Source organism: Pyrgilauda ruficollis, unplaced genomic scaffold (assembly GCF_017590135.1).
Source record: "Pyrgilauda ruficollis isolate IOZ18807 unplaced genomic scaffold, ASM1759013v1 scaffold97, whole genome shotgun sequence".
NCBI lineage: Eukaryota > Metazoa > Chordata > Aves > Passeriformes > Passeridae > Pyrgilauda > Pyrgilauda ruficollis.
The window spans coordinates 1,693,719-1,706,677 of NW_024531821.1; positions in this window are offsets into that span (position 1 = coordinate 1,693,719).

The following is a 12,959-nucleotide window of genomic DNA, read 5'->3' on the forward strand; positions in this document are numbered from 1 at the left end:
CCTCTGCATCAGCCCTTCAGCCCTGCCTGGAGCAGCCTCCCACTTCAGAAGCATCATTTATGAAGTGATCACACCAAAGCTTTCTGCCTATTTTGAGCCATTTTTCATCCCATGAACCCGCTTCTCACTGCCCATCACAGATCTATTCAGTCTGGCACTGGGATCGATGTGGGGATGCTTCTTGAAGAGCCAAAAAGCTGTAGCTGGAATTATTTTCACTTTTTCTGATGGTTTTTCTAGAGGGGATGGGTTATGTTGCTTCAGGATGTGAAAAATATGGGTCAGCCAGTCCCCAAATGAGCCTGAATTCCTTCTGGTGAGTGTCACGTCCCCGGCTGCCACGTTGTGCCTGAGAGGACAGGAGAGATAGCTCTGATTCATGGCAGGGAGGAAGAAAAGTGATTAAAGAGCTTGGACTCGCTTTAGAGATCCCACAGAAATGCCCAAAATGAGTAAATATGGATTTGACCCTGAACTGACAGCGGTGTGCATGGAAACACCTTGTGCTGCAGGGCAGCCTGGGGAATACTCCTGGGCAGTGAGTGCTTCTCCAGTATTTGGGGAGTTCAGCTTCATCTCACTAGCCATGCTTTTCTTATTTTTTTTCTTCCTTATTTTTTTCTGTCTTATTTTTTTCTTCCTTATTTTTTACTTCCTTATTTTTACTTCCTTTTTTTTTACTTCCTTTTTTTTTCTTCCTTATTTTTCCTTATTTTTTTTCCTTTTTTTTCCTTGTTTTTTCCTTGTTTTTTTCTTCCTTGTTTTTTTTATTTCTTATTTGTTTCTTTCTTATTTGTTTCTTTCTTTTCTTTTTTCTTCCTTATTTTTTCTTTTTTTCTTTATTTTTTCTTTACTTTTTAATATTTTTTTTCCTCTTATCTCTCCCAAATCCTGCTGAGTTACCTCTGATTCTCAGCAGCAGCTGCCTGTGAGTCTCTGGCTGATGGAGAGTGAGCAGTGAGAGCTGCCCCGTGCTGGGAGTGGGATTGCAGAGTGTTCCAACTTGGCAAGAAACTCCTCTTGGCTTTTTAGTATTTTTTCCTTTAGAAAAGCACAGTTCTTATCTTGTGAAAATATAGATATTTTCTCCATAAAGACAGAAATTTCCTAGTTAAACATCCTGGCTTGTCTGCTCTAACAAACATCATCCCTTTGTTATTTGGGTTTATTTGCCAGATTTTTATAATTATTAAATAGAAACAGTGCAAATAGTGCTTTATGGGACTGGCTCAACTTTATAAAGATCCTAATTCTGTGAAAGCACCTTTCTGTCCTCTCTCAGGAGTTGCATAGCAACCACCTGCCCTCTCAGGTCCTGCCTTGAACTGAGGATTTTTTTTGCAGAGAGGCTGAACTTGACTTAAAAATAGATATTTTGCCCCTGATGAGTCATTTTTCCACGGGAAAAATATGTAGTTGGAGTATGGCTAAACTAAACTTCACAAATTCAATCTACAGTGGACATTTCTTGATGTTTCTCAAATGTTTTGGGGCTGGGACAGCTGAATTAGAACTGGGGGCTGGGCTGAGTGATGTTCAACTCCCACCCAGAGGGTTGAGGAGATGCCACAGCATGGAAGGACAATTTGCTCTGGAAGGGAATCCTGTAGAGGGTTCCACAGGTGTGTGTCTGTGTGGGAGCATCCCTTGGGTCAGCTCTTTAACCCCTGGGGAGATGAAAGAGAAATTTCAGCTGTTGTGGAGGAGTCTGAGCCTTTGGAGCCAAATCCTCTGCCCCAGCTCCCCGAGTGTTCTGCTCAGGGAGCAGCGGAATTTTGCATCTGAGCCATGTTAGCAGTTCAAACTCACAAAGAGAGGTTTGGACCAGATATTAGGAAACAAATCTTTATTGTGAGGGTGTGAGGCCCTGGCACAGGGTGCCCAGAGCAGCTGTGGCTGCCCCTGGATCCCTGGCAGTGCCCAGGGCCAGGCTGGACAGGGCTGGGAGCAGCCTGGGACAGTGGGAGGTGTCCCTGCCATGGCAGGGGTGGCACTGGATGGGCTTTAAGGACCTCCCAACCCATTCTGTGATTCTATGACTCTCCCTTTTTATCTGTTCAGTAGTGACGAGAAAATAAAATACTTTTGGGGTATTCACCGCTTAAAAATTGGTTCTGTCCCTGGCCCTGCTGCAGGAGACAGAGGAAAACCCTCCTGATCTGCACTGCTCTGTTGTAAAATGCATGGACAGAGTAGGAGAGATGGAAAAGGTGATTTCCCAGTGCCTTGTAACCATCTCCCTCTGCAGAGTCAGGGTTTCCCCTGGCTGGGGGAGGCTGGGGGGTGTTGGGGGGCACCCATGGGGAGGCAGCAGGGCAGGGAGGGGGCTGATGAGAGCCCTTTGGCTACAGGGCAGCAGCGTGGGGAGATGGAAACTCCTCTCTGCTGCCTCTGCCAAAGGCCAGCACCTGATGGGGCTTGAACCAGAGCAGCTTTTCTTGACATTTTTCAGGAGTTTGGCTCTTGTGTTTTAGTGTCAGCAGCTCGGGCTGCTCCAGGGTGGGACAGAAATAGCTGCAGCCACGGGCTGTGGGTGGCGGTGCTCTGAGGGAGCTGAGCTGTGGCTCCAGCACAGGCAGCTGGCACAGGGGGGACACCTGCAGCTTCCAAGCACAGCTGCTGCTCCCCCAAACCCAGAGGAGCCTCTGTGCTTGCACAGCACCGTGCTGCAGGGCTCCCTGCAGAGTGCCAGCACCACTGAGATGGAAAAACCCATCCCCAGCCCAGAGCACCCAGTGCCACCTCCAGCCCTTGCTGGGACACTCCAGGGATGGGGATCCAAACCTCCCTGGGCAGTTCCAGAGCCTGAGCCCCCTTTCCATGGGGAAATTCCTGCTGTGCCCACCCTGAGCTGCCCTGGCCCAGCCTGAGGCCGTTCCCTCTCCTCCTGTCCCTGTGGTTTTTACTCTCCCAAGCCAGCTCAGCCATGGCTTTTATTTGTCCATGAGCCTCTCTCCATCTCACTTTCAGCAAACTATAAATACCTATTCATAACAGGACCTTCACATCATGCAAATATGTTTAGATCTCGTTATGTCTGTTTTCCCTCATGGGATTTCTCTGGGAAATCTGTTGGCTAAATGAGACTTTCATGCCCTAAGGCCCTGCAAATTTCTTGTACAACCTCTGCCTTTGTGTTTTGCATTATGCCTGCAATTTTTTTAAGGCTAAACAGATAACCTTGAGGCCCAGTGTGATTTTCTTTCACTGTTAGTCCTTTTATAAGATCACGGGACTCTGTGAAATATGGATTCTTCAGTGGTTATGAAGAAAAATAAAAATTCCAAGTATCCCTGAGGAGGGGAAATAAAGGCAGCAGCAGGGTTTTGTTAACATTTAGGCAGAACCAGCCAGGAGAATGACACTGTCCAGATGGAAAGAGCCACTTCCTGGCTGTAAAGATAACTCACTAAAGGAAACATAAGCTGTGGCTGTGCTGGCGATGAGAAACACAAGCAGTGCCAAGAATTCACCCCAAGCCCGCTGGGAGCTGCCTCCTTCTTTCCCTTGTGCTGAGGGTTCAAGTTTACTGAGTTGGGAAATATGGCCAGCATTTCCTGAGGAGAAGGGGTGGCCCTCGAGGCACAGAGCTTGTGTGGACCCTCAAGAGCTGGGCTGGTTTATTCTGTGCAAGAATCACAGAGAATTCTGGGCTGGAAGGGACCCACAGGATCACCCAAGTCCAACAATCCCACCCCGGCATCCCTGGAGTGCTGTCCAAACCCTCCTGGAGCTCTGGATGGGCTGTGCCCATCCCTGGGGAGCCTGGGCAGTGCCAGCACCCTCTGGGGGAAGAACCTTTCCCAAAATCCACCCTGAACCCCCCTGGCACAGCTTCACCCCATTCCCTGTGGATGCACACAGAGTTCTGGGATCTCCTCTCAGTGATGCCCCAAAGTGCAGCCCTGCAGGTGCCACTGCAGAATCCTCATTTCTCCCTCCCTTAGGAAGAGGCTGCTCAGCAAAAGGGTGTGAAAGAAAAAAGCTGACATTTTTGGGGTTGTTTTTGGGGTTATGTCCACCAGGGTGTTTTCCTGGTTAACCCTCTCTGAGCTCACTTCCCAGTGGGAAGAGCTGAGCTGGCTGTGCCAAGGATCTGATGGGATCACATTTGTCTGTGCAGTTTTTTCTCTCCACAGCCTTTGAAGTTCCCAGAATGAACTGAGCAAATTGAATACCAGGCCACAGATCAAGGACTGTTGCCTCTAATTTGACGTGGAGGTGAACACAAGATGGATGACAGTGTGCACTGAACTCTCCAAATTTAGAGCCCCTGACTGTGACTTTAATTTAGAGCCCCTGTCTGTGACATTAATTCTTCTTCTCACAATGACTGAATTCATCCCAGGCCTGTGCTTGGTTCCATCCAGTGGGTGTGCCTCAGACTGGAGGTGTTTCACAGCTTTTCCTTTGCTGCCAGGGATAAATACTTTAATGCACTTGGATTTGGGTGCTGGAGATTTTCCTGGATGTCAAATGGAGGACAAATGGATGTAGAATACATTTAAGACCTGTGAGTTTTGTGGGTTTTTGGTGATGTTGGGTGCTCTGTTCCACCTGGGAACCTTCCTTGGTTAACTCTCTTATCTCTGCCTGAATATTGCAAGTTGAATCTTAAAAATATCCTCTATGTGGGATCTATTTTGGTTTAGATTTTTATAGAAGTTGATGAATTTTATTTTTTTTCTCTCGAACAGATCTGGTTTCAAATTCTTTTTGATCATCTTGGCTTTGCAGACATAGTGATGTAAAAAGTGGCACTGAGCACAGCTTCTCTGGGAAAACCAAGAGCCTGCTTGCAGGGAATGAGGAGGGATAGACTCTTCTCTTTAGGATGAGGGTTTGCAGTGGTTTGCCTGTTTCTCTGTGTTACAAAAACAATACAAAAAATCAACTTTTAGATAACACTGTGTATCTGAAACAGGATTCCCAACCATCCTGCTCAGCAGGAAGGATTTCAGGCAGATGTTCCACACGAGTTTTGGCTTTTCCAGCCCTGGCTGAGGCTGGAGCTCTATCAGTGCTGTCTTCTTCTGTCAACTCCTTTCAAAGCTTCTCCTTAACCCAGCCTTCCTCTCTCTTTTGGCTCAAAAACTCCTGTCACTTTTTCACCCATTGGAAGCAGCCCAGCAATTCTGCTTTTCTATTTATGGATTTTTCTATTGTCCTGTCAGAGCTGCTTAGGGTCTGGCATGTCACAAGTTCACCATTGTCTTCTGGTCCCCTCGTTAAGGGCATAATTTGTCATGCTGAGCTCTGGAGCAGGTCCATGTTGCCCTGACTGGTGCTTGGTCACCCTCTGAGGCACAGTGGGAAGAGCCAGAACAGGGAAGAGTGGCTGCACTGTGAGCTGGGGGTGTTTTTTGTCACTTAAATATTAAGTTTTTTCTCTTCTGTGGTTTTTTTTTCCCCCATCTGACATGCTGGAGAGGTTGTGTAAGTAACTCATGAAGTTGATATCACCCAGGAGGAGCCTGGGCTCCCATCAGGTTTGAGTTCACAGAGGGAAAGCAGCATTTGTTTCTGGAAAAGGATGCTCTGCCTGACAGAAATAGCCGTGCAATGTGGGTCAGTGTGACATGACTGGCAGTTCTCCTAGCGAGGAACAAACCAAAAAAATGGCACAAGTCAGCTGTGAGGTGTTCTGTCCAAGTGCCAGGAAAGAGGAACAGGGGAAAAGCAGGGAACGATGCAGAGCAGAGAGATGAGAGCTGCTGTGGGCAGAGGGGGGAGAGCTGGTGGCTCCTGGCAGAGGGGACCTGGCTGGGCCACGGAGCAGGGGGTGACAGGTCACAGTGACAGGCTGGGGACAGCACTCAGGGGTCCATCAGTGGCAGCAGGGCCATCCCTGTGTGACAGCACTGCTCTGTTGGGCTTTACTGCAAGGACAAGGCAGAAAAAAGTCTGATTTACAGTGCACAACTGTACAAGCCCAGGTGGGACAGAGTGCCCAGGGCAGGGCTGGGCTGGGACAGGCACTTTGCAGCTCCAGGTGGTGTCTGTGAGCTGCCATGCCCTGTTAGACACTTCCTCAGCCCCAGCTCTTGCTCCTGGGGTTTCAAGCACAACTATTCAGGCTCCTATGGAACGTGAGAGATGGAGATTCTATTGTGAACTCCATAAATCCTGCGTTTCTGCCCACTGCAGGCTTCAATCACTCCCCACAGAATGCATCAAGGGCAGAATAAAAAAGAGGTGGCTGCCCCAAAGGGTTTGCAGCTGAAAGGGTGGAGGCTGCAAGGACTAATGGCAAAGTGTCAGTGATCCCAAGTTCAGATTGAAGTGCCCTGGATTTGTTTAGACTTCATTTCTCTGCTTCCCCTCATGTGTTTTTCTAATGCCTTCTCAAGGGGGGAAAATATTTGTGAGGAATGTTTGGAGTAAATTGCTGGGAGAAGTTGGAAAAACAACATGCAGTGCCAGGGAGGGATTGAGAACTGTGGCCTGGGATGGAAGGGGCTGGTGGAGGAGACCAGGAAAGAAGCTGGGAGGTGAAAAACACTTTGAGGAAGGGAATTTGCTGCTCTGCAAATTCCAGCCTCTGCAGCATCCAACCTCTGTGAGCTTTATGTGCTGTCTTTGTTCATCTGCCACCTCCTCCTTGGTGACACCACGGGGTCCCTCTCAACAAAAAGAGGGAATTAACCAACTCTTAAGGGTGAAGATCTTGTTGCAGCAGAGAAATAATGCCAGGTAAATGCTTGGCTTGTGCTGGGATCCCAGTGGGCCTGAGCAGAGCACAAGGGAGGTGGGGACAGAGCATGGGTGCAGAAAATCAGGATGGGCTCTTGGCAGGGAGGAGGACATGGGCAATCATTTGTTACTCAGAGGTAAAAACATCCTGGATCTGAGCAGTAACTGCCTCTAGAAACACTGCATGTGTCTGAACATGAGTGCTCTTGGATATTTAGGCTCTCCAGTTTCCCATGCTGACCAGGAAAACGGAAGCATGGAGCACATAAAACATCTCAGGGAGCCTCTTTGTGTCTCACCAGCACATCTCTCACATACCAGTGGCCAGACTGGGGCTTTTCCTGGGCTTGGAGGCTCCAGCCCTTCCAGTGGCTCCTGCAAAGTGTGGTTTGGTGGCACATGGAGCAGCCAGAGAGTCGAGGTTTGACCTGAGGGTCCCTCGGAGGAGCCCCTCAGGGTGTGGGTGAGGAGCTGCCTTCCCCTCCTGGCGTTGTGTGCTGATAAGCTCGGTGTAAAGCAGGGATGAAGATGCACACAGAGCCTATTTCTGCTCTCAGCAGAGATCTTGCCATGCCTGAGAGGCAATCTGCCTGCCTTAGCATTCCCAGGGTGCTGCCAAGCACAGCACAGCACCGAGGCAGTGGCTCCTGCCTGCACAAGCAGGAGGCCAGCAGCTGTTGGGGTGAACTCTCTGTGTGTGGAGACACAAGGTTTGACTTCATTTCTCAGAAGATTGATTTATTATGTTACATATTATACTAAAATATTACATTAAAACTATACTAAAAGAACAGAGAGAAAGGAAAAATCAAAAAAATATAAAGAATAAGAAAGAATAGAATATATAACAAAATCTTATGACTGCTCACAGCCTTAACACAAGTGGCTGTGATTGATTATCAATTAAAAACAATCTACATAAACCAATAGAAGATACACTTGTTACATTCCACAACAATAGATAGTTATTGTTTACATTTCTTTCCTGAGGTCCTCAGCTCCTCAGGAAAGGAAAAATCTTAAGAAAAGATTTTTAATAAAATATCATAACTACAAGCAGCAAAGGGAGCCAGGCTGGTGCCTCGTGAGGCAGCTCAGTGCTGAGCTGTGCTTGCCCTGGCAGCAATGCCAGCAGCCCAGAAAATGGGCATTTTCCCTCCTGAAGCCCACATTGAAGGTGACTGGGGAAAGAAGAGATGTGCTGACCCCTGTGCCCTTCTTCTCAGCACATAAAGCAGCCTGGAAATGGGCAGCTTCTTAAAAGCTTTTTTTCTCTCTTTGCTTCTCCTGGCTAGAGAAGACAAACTGATCTTGTGGTACTCCTGATTCTCTGTGCTCTGACGAGACAGCAACCCAGAATATTTCTATTGAAAAGGGCAAAGAAAAGATGGAATATGAAGTCTCTTCAGCCTGTCTAGAAGTTAAAAAAGTAAAGAAACTATCCTCTGCTCTCATCTTCCTTCTGTGTGTGTTTGTGTGTGTTCAAGGTGCTTTCTCCTCCTCCTTGCCAAGTCTCCTGGTATTTATCTCATCCCTGTTGTTTCTTTATGGACCTCCAAGACATTTCCTGGCAGTGCTGAAATAAGAAATGCCAGCCCAAGGGAAGGTCCCCAGCCTGTCCCTGGAGCTGATGTCCTGCACAGGGGAGAGCTGTCAGTGGTGCAATGTCTTCTCCTTTCCCAGGGAGGAGATCCAGGGGTGTGAACTCACAGCCAGACAGGAGATTTGCATCACACACAGGATTTGCATCACACACAGGATTTGCAGCACACACAAGGTCTGCAGCCACACTCAGGATTTGCAGGAACACACAGGATTTGTAGAACACACAGGAGATTTGCAGCCACACAGGAGATTTGCAGCACACACAAGATTTGCATCACACACAGGATTTGCAGCCACCCATGAGATTTGCAGCACACACAGGATTTGCAGGAACACACAGGATTTGTAGAACACACATGAGATTTTCAGCCACCCACAAGATTTTCAGGAACACACAGGATTTGCAGCCACCCATGAGATTTGCAGCCACACACAGGATTTGCAGCCACACACAGGATTTGCAGCCACCCATGAGATTTGCAGGAACACACAGGATTTGCTGCACACACAAGATCTGCAGCCACACACAAGTCTCTGAGGGGAAAACACAGTGGGTGGATTTTTGAAAAGGGCCAGGATTAATCTGACAACCTCTGCAGCTATAGGTAGAGAGGTGTCTGATAGAACTGCTTCCTGGGGAGGGTGGGCAGAGGATTTCATCCCCAGGGATGTCATAGGAGGTCCTGGTGTTGCTGGAGGTCTCTCCCCCTCCAGTGGGAGCACGTGTTCATCAGTGTGTGGAAGGAATTCAGAGTGAGCTGGGCTGGGCTAGGCAGGCAGTGCCAGAGCTGTGATGAAAATGATTTCTTGCATTCTCAGAAGGGATTTCCAGCTCACCTCAGCCTCACCTGGTTTCCCCAGCCCTGCTCCTGCTCCATCTGCATTCACACAGTGCCTGCAGCCCTTGGGCAGCACATCTGGGAGGAGCTGAGCTCCCATCAAATCCTTGATTTTAGATTTCTGCTCATTTCAGCCATCTCCTTCGCCTGCTGGAATTCTTCTCCTGGTTGAAACATCACAGCTCAAGGGCTTTTCCCCCCAGACTTTAACTTCTGTAGGTGCAACCTGTAGAGGAGGGGGATTTATGCCTGTGATGCTCAGGAATCTCCAGGGGGGGTGTGTGGCCTGCACTGAGTCAGCTTTGAAAAGGAGGACGGGATATTTTAAATAGCTTGATCTAAAACTGATTCCAATCTGTCTCTTTATGGTAACAGGCGAAAATAATAACGTTTCCAGGCAGGTGAGGAAAGCTGCCTGATGTGGAATTGGAGTGTGATCATGACTGACATGGATTTTGGGACTGTTCCAAGGAGGAGACACGTGTGAAAGTAAATCCTCTGGCAGCTCAGCAGCAGAGTGGCTCAGAGCCTGGGTAAAGGATTGCAGGAGGGAACATCTCAGGAATAATAAAGCCTCAGAAAGTTTGTTTTAGCTGCCATACTAATATTATGATCATTGATACTGAAGAGGTCTTTTGTGAGATGGAGTTTGTTTATTTGGCCTGCTTAATACCCATTAGCACAGTATGCTGAAAGTATATATAGGAGTAAAATTAATGATATTTGTTGAGTTTATTAAAGTTTAAATAATATCTTTTTTTTGCAAAATTATTGTAAAACTCAGAGTTATGTGAGTCTCAAAGCTATTTGATATGGATGCCATTATTTGGTAATGGATGTGGAATTAAAGATATGCTGTAAGTCAGATTAAGCAGAACTGCAAAACACAGAAAAAAAATTCCTAGTAGCCATTTCTCAGTATGAGATGGTTCTGTTTAATTTAAATAACTCTGATTTATGTTGATTTTTCAGTACAGTTGAGCAAAACAACACAATTAAAATTCACACAATTGATTTCCTGATACCATTATATTTGTCTACAAATCTTTATTCAAAAATTCAGCTCAAAGCTTTTCCCCGTTGTCCTATCCCTATATTTTCAGTGAAAAGAGCCTCTCTGGCTTCCTTGTAGCCCTCTTTAGGTCCTGGAAGGCTGCAGCAAAGGGCTCCTCAGGACTCTGGAGCAGGGAGATGCATCTGTGAATGTCTCAGTACCCTGAGCAGTGAGCCCAAAAATAGAAAAACACCCCAAAAACAACTCCTGCAAACCATCCCAGCAGCTTCCTGCTGCTGCCTGTGCCCCCCAGACTGGAGGGACACCCTGGCCACACACTGCACTCAGAGGTGGCAGCATCCCTGGCAAGAGGAGGAGGATGCCCAGCAGGAATGACCCATTTTGGCAGCGTGCCATGGAGCCTGTGGCCTCCCCTGCTTTCACTCCAAAACGATTCCAAAATCTCTGCTGGTAAATGGAGAGGCAGCTGAGTGCCATGGCTGATTGTCGTTTTCTGAGTGGTTTTGTTTCTGCACTGGTAGTTTTCCAGTCTAAGCAGAATGAGAATGCAAAGAGGAAATTACTGTCAAACAGACCTTTGTAAATTGCTGTCAGTGAGTGGCAGGAGATGAGCCAAAGAGATCCTGTTCTTGTCAGCCTCACTGGAGTAGCGTGCTGTCCTCATTCAAGGAGAGCCCTTGTCTTTTTTAGCTGTGTGTAGGATGAAGCAAATAGTAAGTGATGTAAATGATTGATTTGGTTTGCTGCAAATGATGGAAATGTGGCGAAGTGGCAGGAAAAAGGAGTGTGCAGTGCCTGGGATGGATGAATAATGAATGGGGAAATGGTTTGCTGCTGGATTGTGGCTCCTGGATTTTGGCTGAGGCTGCCAGGGCTCCATCACACGATGGCACACGAGGGGAGAGGAGCATGGCCACGAGGGCAGCGCTGGGGACACGTGTGTCCTGCTGGGCCACCTCTCTGGGACCTGCCTTTGCTGCACTGCTGCACAGCCTGCTGCAGCAGTGCTGGGTGAGAGCAGCCTTGCAGCAGGGACACAGCCATGCAGCAGTGACACAGATGTGCAGCAGGGACATGGCCATGCAGCAGTGACACAGATGTGCAGCAGGGGCACAGCCATGCAGCAGGAGTACAGCCATGCAGCAGGGGCACAGCCGTGCAGCAGGGGCACAGCCTGCACGGAGCACCATGGGCAGGAGGCTGTGCTGACCAAAGCGTGACTTCATGCAGTTTCAGTCTGGATTTTCTCCCACACCACGTTTTTGGTGTTATTTTCCTGGTGCTGATGCGTTGCCCTGTTCTTCTGAGTTCTTCTGTGGCTTCTGATGTTCACATTCTTGTAACGATCTTTCTCACGTGCTTTTCTGTAAATACTTATTGCTTTGCATTCTTTTATGGAGGAGCAGAGGTTTGATGGACTGTTGGTTTGTCCAGTGTCACTGGAGAGGTGGCACTGTCACCCTCCAATCCACTGTCACTTTTGGAAATCTAGAAATGTTGGAGTCAGAATTAAACTTCCCTCTTTTTTACCTTGGAGAATCCAGTGTCCACATCGTTCTATTTCATGTCCTAGAGTGGCACTGATGGGCTTCCTCTCCTTTTCTCTCTCCAATTCTTGCTCAGTCCAACATAAGAAGCAGAACCCATGCTGGGTGCTCAGGATGGTGAATGATGGCAAGACCACAACCAAGGGTGGGCTCACGACTGAGGAGCACTGGCCCAGATTCAGATGCCCTAATTTCCACCTTTGTCTGATGTTTGCTGTTGGCAGATGCTGCTGAAAGCTGGGGGTCTTCCCACGGAGCACAGGCTTGCAAATGAGGCAGAATTTAGGTCAGCTGAACCTGGGCCAAATGGTGTTGGGCTGTTGACTGGCACAGCCCATCCCTTTGAGGGGGCATCCTGACAGTGTGGCAGCTGCTTCCTGGTGGGGGCAGGAGAAAAGGAACTTCTTGGCCACCAGATTTTATCTGGCTGGGTGGAAAAACAATCTCTGTCCTGCCTAGGGGACATAAATTTGGAGTAGTGAGCCAAGAGATGTGATGGACACAGAGAGAATTAGGTGGGAGGATGTATCAGCAGCCATCTCTCCTTATTGCCAGGTGACAATCTCAGAGGCTTTCCTGCCCTCAACTTTTCCACTGGAAATTTTTCAGAAAAACAGTCCTTAGGCACTTTCTCACACTGTCATTTGGGGAATGTAAGATGGTTTTTGGAGGTGGGATCATCTCTAATTTGCAGGTGGCCCTCAACCCTTGCTGTTCACCTGATGTGCCACAGACCCTGTTCCCACAGGGATGGGTTCTGTACACTTGTGTACATCCACATTTCACCTTTCCGGGCTGGAAGCAGTTAAATTGCCATGCTTCTGAGGAGAAAAATACATGCCTGAGGTCTGTGAACCTCATTGGAAAAAGTTGGGTTTAATTTTAGCACAATGTGCTGAAGGCAGGTCCTGAGGTTATGGTCCAGGATTTCCAGGGATTAAGTAAAGTAGGGCACAAATTCTCTGGGTCGTGGAAGGTCACCTGCTGCTGAACACTTGTTTCACAGCCCTCTGGGCTCTGCTCCCATGGGAGCTGCTGCCTGGAGCTGTGGGAACAGGGGACATTGCATCACCCACCACGTGGGACAAATTCATTTCCCCAAAAGCGCTGGGAAGAGTGAAAAAGAAAAAACAAAACAAACTTATTTTCATTGAAATGAAGTGAAAGAGTGGAAGGAGAGTTTGGGAGGGACATCTGTGGTGGTGCTGGCTTCTGGCTGGAGCTTCTGTATCCAATCTGTGTGCTGAGAAGGCCGAGCAG